At 37.2% G+C, this 7,948-nt stretch overlaps 1 pseudogene; it reads left to right on the forward strand.

The window, feature by feature from the left end:
* Positions 1-517: 517 nt before the first annotated feature.
* On the forward strand, positions 518-6,039 carry LOC112181418 (annotated as a pseudogene).
* Positions 6,040-7,948: the final 1,909 nt, after the last annotated feature.

Raw genomic sequence — 7,948 nt, forward strand, 5'->3', positions numbered from 1 at the left:
TAAAATTGAGGAACTAAAATGATGTTCTTTAAACGTGAAAAATAAGTATGATGACCAACGAAGAGACGGTTTTTCCTATTAAATTTTTTTTAAAGAAGAAAGGATTTGAAAGCCACGATCATATAGTCTAGGCTGTCGGCTGGTCACCACAAGTGAAGTGAGTGGTTACGGCAGTCCCCATCTGAACACGTTTTGTTTGCTTCACCCTCCAAAACAAACGTCACCGTTACCCGGCTCGACCCTATTGGTACCATGCTCTCCAACGTGGATGATGCTCCTGACGTTTCCGATTGGCCCAGTTATCCATGTACACAGATACAGATAGATACAAAAAAGCGCTTCAGTTTTGGCAAGTAAACCATGAACGTTCATCGTCATGAACAGTCAACAAGAGCTGGCATCCTATTGGTCTGTCACTCCCGTTCGGTATAAAAACCAATATTTCCTTGCTTTGCTTTGTTGGTTCAAATTTTATTATTACCCTTTTCCAGGTATTCGGACAACTAAAGTCTTTAGATTTTCTTAGTTGGCGCACCCAAACTCGACCGGTCCTAGATTCCCCCTCACCAAATTTGCATTCTTTTGATTGCTGTATGCAATTGGAGAATTTGATCTTGGAATCGACGGACTCCGTAAAGATTGGAGAATCTCGATCTCTGTATGCTTCATCATCCTTGTTCTCTTGTTACTCCTGTTTTGGTTCTCTGATCAAGTGGAATTTAGGCGGGTTTGTTCACGATTCATTAAGTTTAGATAGGATAGGAAAATCCCGGGACTTTGGGCGAAGCAAATTCTGGGTTTGTGAGTCCATCCCAGCGGGTAGGTGTACAATAGGCATTGGTGTAGTTTAGAGTAGGAAAGGTGATCGTCGAAAGAGAAGAGAAGATGACGTTGGGTTCGGCTTCGTCGTTGCCAGGGAGCTCAGGGTACTTGGATTTGCACCCAGACAGGAAAATGTTCTATTTCAGGAATCCTTATATTCTCGGTTTGACTGTCGTTGCTGGGATTGGTGGACTCCTCTTCGGCTACGACACAGGTAATCAATTCTCTCTTACTCGTTTCATATATATTATCACACGTAATAAGTACGTACTTACTTGTCTACCTATATTTATGTATAATTTGTGTGTAAAATTAGTAAGCAAGGAAAAAAAAAATGTGGAGCCTGATCAATAGTGTAAGAGCATAATTAAGGTTCATGGTTTTGGTGGTAGTTGTCGTATTGTTGAAGTTTTTTCTTTTCTTTTCTTTTTTCTTAAAGACAAAGAGCATCATTATATGATCAAATAAAAACATGGTTAATCGAATATAATATGGATGTATATTATACATATAATAACTTCAGAACCTGAATTGAGGGACGTTGGTTACGCATCAATCCCTGCACATTAGAAATTTAGATTTATTATAGCAGAGTAGTTCATATGTCAAGGTACAGACACAAAACCAGAAACTAAGTTTATGGAGATTATATTTGAGTTAAGCCCAAGTAGCTACTACCTTAATGGATCAATCATATTTCTAACAAGTGGCATTTTTCCGCTCTTTTAAATTCCATTGTCTAATTAGTAATTTTCTTCTTCTTGTGAAAAATCAACATCTGCACTAATATCAGCATTCTTCCGCTTTTTTTTTTTGGGAGAAAATGAAGTGAACTTGATATAAACAAGTTTCAGAGCTAGTCAGTTGTCCTATTTTGTTTTCATTCGCTCACTTTTTTCCTTTTTTCTTTTGTTTTTTCTAATGAAGATGTTACCACATTCTATAATTTTTGTTGTAGGTGTTATATCGGGTGCTCTTCTGTATATCAAAGATGATTTTGAGGTTGTCAGGAATAGTAGCTTCCTCCAGGTACAAGCATTTTTGTCCAGCCAGATATTTCTTTACATGGTTTCATTTTCGTCCTGAGTATGAGGAGCACAGGAAAACAGGAAAAGAGAATCATTTCTTTTTCCTAGCATATTGTTGAGTAGGCATCAGAATAATAAAAAGAGGGCGATGACCAGTCCTAATGGAGGGATCTCCAGCCTCTATTGTTGGCTGGATTTCTTTCTTCGTTTGGTTTTTATTTTTATTTATGTATTTTTTTTGTTTCAAGTTTTTATTTTTTATTTTAACAAAGTAAAAGATCAATATTTGAACCTTCTCTTCTTTTAAATATTCTGATTCTTTGAGTTTACCAGGAAACAATTGTAAGCATGGCCTTGGTTGGTGCTATGATTGGAGCAGCTGCAGGTGGTTGGATTAATGATGCTTATGGACGTAAGAAGGCTACTCTTCTTGCTGATGTTGTATTTGCTCTTGGGGCAATTGTCATGGCTGCTGCCCCGATCCATATGTTCTTATTTTAGGACGACTTCTAGTTGGCCTTGGGGTTGGTGTGGCTTCTGTTACTGCTCCTGTCTATATTGCAGAAGCATCCCCTTCAGAAATTAGGGGAGGACTAGTGAGCACCAATGTACTTATGATTACCGGCGGCCAGTTTCTTTCCTACCTTGTAAATCTTGGTTTTACAGAGGTAGACCTATCTTAGTACCATTTGATTTGCCTTATTGATGTCATTTTTTATACTTTCTTCTCCTAAACAAAATCTTATATTTCATTCAAAAAAAAAAAAAATGCCATAATCTATTTTTTTTTCATTACATTTGGGGAAGATGATTGAATTTAGGTCCTCATAGAGGAGAGGTATGGCTACCAATTGACTGTGTTTAGCGAGGAGGCCAAATTTGAGGCCAATTTGTTTTATTCTATTTTACTACTTTATTAAGTGACCCAGAATTACGTTTTGTAATACTGATCAAATCGCTCCAATTCAGAAAGAAGAGACTACTTTTCCTTGGGCCTGGTGTAACTTGAACATTCTTTTCAAATTTAAGTTTATGGAAAGTGTCTGAATCTATGTTAGTCGACATGCTCAGTTCATTTGCCAATGAAAAAAGAAAACAAAACATGCTCAATTCTTATTTTGTTGTTAATATTTGTTAGTCTCATTGTCAGTTGGTTTAAAGTAGAATACTGGTTTTCAACTTTTCATTGCTTCTGAAATGTCAAATGAGAATATTCTTTTTCCCTATAGAATTACTGAATGACAGGAATGTGAAGGTGTACTTGAAAGTATCTGATAATAGATCATGAGATGTTGATGGTACGAATCCCTGCCATTTTTTGTTCATAATATATAGTTTTTCCTTTAACACTTTACCCAGCAGAAATTCAAAAAGTTTTTCTTTTTCTTTTTAAATAAGCTTCTGGGTTGAATGTATGCACAAAATCCTGTGTTACGTAAATCTTGTTATAGTTATTTTGCTGGCATGAAAGGTTTTCAATTTTGCAGTTTAAAGGGCAGCATCAGGATAAGAGTTTGGGCTGAGAAACATTATTGAAGGAAGTTCTTTCCTGCCTAAGTTAGATTATGCATGAGGCTATGACTGTTGAAAGCATGCTACTGAGATGTGTTCAAGGAACAACATATTTTAACAGTTTACTTCTTCTCTGTTAGTTGGTAGCAACAGTTACTTAGTGATTTTAAAAGTTTACTTTTTCTGCTTTAATGTTTCTTCTTAAGAAACAAAAAGGAAAAAGCTTTTTTTTTTTTTTTCCTTAAATAATAAATATTTATCCATTGTTGAGTTTGAAGATTCTAAGATATTTTATTAATTTCCAGTTCTCAAAAATATTTTTATTAATTGCCAATATACATCTTTAAAGTCTATCTATTTCCTCACACAGGTGTGTTGATTATGATGGTTTTGCATGTGGTGTTTCAAGATCTTTAATGAGTTCAAGAAGAAAAATATGAACTTTCTTGAAATTTTATACATTTTAAATGTTCTATGAGCTGAATCACATTAACTTGCGACACGCCTTCTAGTGGTAACATTTGGTTTCTGCCTTCTAAAATCTTGGGTATCATAGTTCGTATGTTGCACTAGTGTTTTAGGCATGATTTTTCTGGTTTGTTTTCTTTGGTCTCCAGTATATTCCATATATATTAATATGTCAGTGCCTGTGCAGGTCCAGGGACATGGCGATGGATGCTTGGAGTATCAGGTATTCCTGCTGTCATTCAGTTTTCTCTCATGCTCTGTCTGCCAGAGTCTCCGCGATGGCTTTTTATGAAGGTAAAATCACATCCTATCAGTCAATTTTTTATTTTATTTTAGAAAATTGAGGGTAATGAGATACATTTAGTAATATATTGATAGGAATTGCATAGAATACAACCTCAATTACAGTAGAAACTGGATTACATCTCTAATATACTTGAAAGCTAAGCATTCTTGGAATCCTAATTACAAATTACTTTTATTGTGATAGTGTGAAAACTTTGTGATTTTCCCTTGTCCTTCTCCTATCTATATTTATTTGCAGGATGATAAAGAGAAAGCCATTTCTGTGCTCTCCAAAATTTATGAAGTGTCTCGCTTAGATGATGAAATTGAGTACCTTTCTTCTCAAGCAGAGGAAGAGCGCCATAAGAAGGATGATGTTAGCTACTGGCAAGTTTTCAGATCAAAAGAAATCAGACTTGCCTTTATTGTTGGTGCAGGACTTCAGGTACAATTAAGTGTTTACTTGGAATACTCTAACTGTAACCCTACACCCTATAACTCCAATTAATTAGAGAAGAAAATATCATGGGATGGAAATTTCACTACATCTAATTCAAGTTGGCATATTTCAGTATAAGTTTTTTTTTTTTTTTCTTTCCTGGTTTGAGTTCTGATAATATGTCCGTGAGGGGGAACTTCCGAAGAAGTCTAATTTAATTGGAAGGTTATTTCTGAAAAATATAAGGTACATTTTAGTGTTTAGAAGGATGAGAGGTTAGAGAATGAATATTTCTACACTCAGTTATACTTGTTTCAGCAAGTTGATTTTGCTAAAAAGATTAATTGCTTAGAAACCTAACATGATTTATAACAAGCTGAGCTTGTTACAGAAGATTAATACTGGGAAACCCTGACCCAAGTGACTCAGGGGTTGGTACTTTTATGCATTGTATATTAGTTTTTGTTCCAGTTGCCTGCAACAGCTTTTACTGAGACAGGTTGCCCAGGTAATTATCTGAGATCCTTGCCTCATTTAAACCAAAATATTTCTTGTCTTAAATCCTGGAAGTTGTACGACAATCTGAGTTTTGCCTTCCATTATTCCTGATGTGAGTTTGGATGACATCTTGTTTGATGGTCCTAAAAAAACTGCACACATTCTTATACTAGTTCTAGTTTAAGAAATTCAATTCCTTCTTTTCGTTGAGTTTCATAATGTCAATTGATATAACAAAAATCAAAACTATCATATTAATCACACACATGTGGATGTTCTTACATTGAAATATTTATGTTCGTTCAGGCATTTCAGCAATTCACTGGTATCAATACGGTTATGTACTACAGCCCAACGATTGTCCAGATGGCTGGCTTCCAATCCAACCAGTTAGCTATCTTGCTGTCCCTTATTGTAGCTGCCATGAATGCCGCTGGGACGGTTCTTGGTATTTACCTCATTGACAAGTGTGGGAGAAGGAAGCTGGTCCTATCGAGCCTATTCGGTGTTATTATATCACTTGTCATCCTCTCGGCTGCATTTTTCTTTGAATCATCTGATTCTTCAAGTGGAATCTATGGGTGGATTGCTGTTTTAGGTTTAGCCCTGTACATTGCTTTCTTTGCACCAGGGATGGGACCTGTGCCATGGACAGTGAACTCTGAGATTTATCCTGAAGCATACAGAGGTATGTGCGGGGGCATGTCAGCTACTGTGAATTGGGTGTCAAATTTCATCGTGGCCCAGAGTTTCCTGTCTGTAGCTGAAGCCGCAGGAACCGGTGCAACCTTCCTGATCCTTGCGGTTGTGGCTGTTATCGCATTTATTTTTGTGCTTGTGTTACTGCCGGAGACAAAAGGGTTGACATTTGAGGAAGTGGAGAGGATTTGGAAGAAAAGGGCTTGGGGCAGTGATTCTAACTCGGAGAGCCTTCTTGAGCAGGCAAGTGAGTCTTAGGAATGTACCATCTTGTTATTCTATAAGCTGTTAGGTGTCGTCTCAGCCAATTTGTATCTTGCTTCAGTCGCTCTAATATATGTCGTCCATTCTTCCCAATATTTGCATCGCGTGAAGATCCCCAAGTATAATCCCTTATGCCATATGGAGTTGGTTTAGGTTTGGTCAATAATATGGTCGGAGATGTGAACTAGTTGGCATTCACACCGGCAAAAAACCAATAAAACATGTGATTGATGTGAGAAAAGAGACTTTTCTTTTGTACGTTCATTTAATGTGTGGACCAAACTTCCCTTTTGGCTGAAATTTCAAATGGCCACATCTTTCACACGGTTCATTTCTTTAAGACTTTAACAATCAAATTCCCAATTAACCGACTCTATTGGCACAGTATATTAGGAAATGTAAATCACATGTACGGAAGAAATTTAGACGTGTAACACGTCTTTGATTTCTTTTTTTTAATAAAAAGAATGACCGAAATGCAAATAGAATATAGACATTTATTAGAAGGTGTAACAAACATATACGACATTGCGTCGAAAAATTCATACGTGGCTGCGCCTACCATTCCTGTTCCAGAATTTTCGCTTGTAGCCTCCATTAGATATTTGCTAGGTAATTTGGAGTATGAGTGAGAAATAAAAGACCCAAAAAAGAAGGAAGCACGAAGCAAGCAAGTAATGATTGGTTTTCTTTATCTTCAAACCAATGATTGAGTGGGATTAATAAAAAGATTAAATCTTCGGAGAAACAGGTAGATTACTTACTTTAGAAAACAAAAAGGGATATAAATGGAAAAATGAATTAGTTTGCATGATTGGTGGGGTGTAGATAGTCCAAAAGAACTCTCCGAACACTCGTCTCCCTACATCTGAGGTGCACATCAAAAACCGCCCAGCAGCAACACCATGGTTGCGATGTCGGTTTAGTACGTGGCTTGCAAGGATGGTCGAAATTGACGTAACAGCATAAGAATCGTGTGGTGCGAGTACACGCGAGACGCGCATGTATTTATTGGGTGGCCGTTGAGAGAACGTGTTTGGCGGGACATAATGGGGAGGCGATGGCGACGGGCCACGTGGTTGTGCCTGTTCTTGTCTTATTCACCACCCGCGTGGCAGGTCCTCTGCAACACGCAGATGCGATGCGATGCGATGCGATGCATGCATGTATGGACGTCTTATGGGCATGGCATGGTTTCTCCGTGTGTGGTGGGACCCAATTAATAAGCCGAGAGGTGGTGGACCCAATTAATAAGCGAGAGGCTGTGGTGATCTGATAAGTGATAAGCTCTGGCTGCTGTCGCTGGCTTGGCTTTGGATCTATCCTTAATCGGATAAGAAGCTAAGCCAGAGAGATGAGAGATTAGATTTTGGAAATATACGAAGCTATTTATACGTGTACGCAGTGTCCTCCTCCACACCTGGATCAGGCACATATTGATATAGGGCGGAGCAATCGACCATACGAAACTGTGTAGGTGGTTGGCCAACTCGTTCCCCTTTTTTTTTTCTTTTTTTTTGTAAGGAGGAAATGTCTAGAGGTTGAAATGATGTTCATACCTGTCAGACCAACAGCTAGGCAGAGATTGATCAGAGTTTTGCTTATTTGTTAGTGTTTTTTCATTGGCTTAGCTGCAAAAGAGTAAAAATAATTAATTTTTATATATTATATAAAAGAAAATTTAAAACAACCTAATTTGAAATTTCCTTAAACTAAATTCATCGAATATTTAAGTGTAGTTATTACTAATTATGATCCAAAATCAACTCCTTTAATTAGATCAATCGTGTGTGTGTGTATATATATATATATATTATATAAATATCCTATCTACAGCGATGCCTTGCTCTGAAATTAAAGTGCGAGATTAGAGTTTAGAGTCACTTTTCAGTCGCATATCAACATCTCAACCGTTCGGTTTTTAGGTACTAAT

The sequence above is a fragment of the Rosa chinensis genome, unplaced genomic scaffold, assembly GCF_002994745.2.
Source record: "Rosa chinensis cultivar Old Blush unplaced genomic scaffold, RchiOBHm-V2 RchiOBHmChr0c40, whole genome shotgun sequence".
NCBI classification, from domain to species: domain Eukaryota; kingdom Viridiplantae; phylum Streptophyta; class Magnoliopsida; order Rosales; family Rosaceae; genus Rosa; species Rosa chinensis.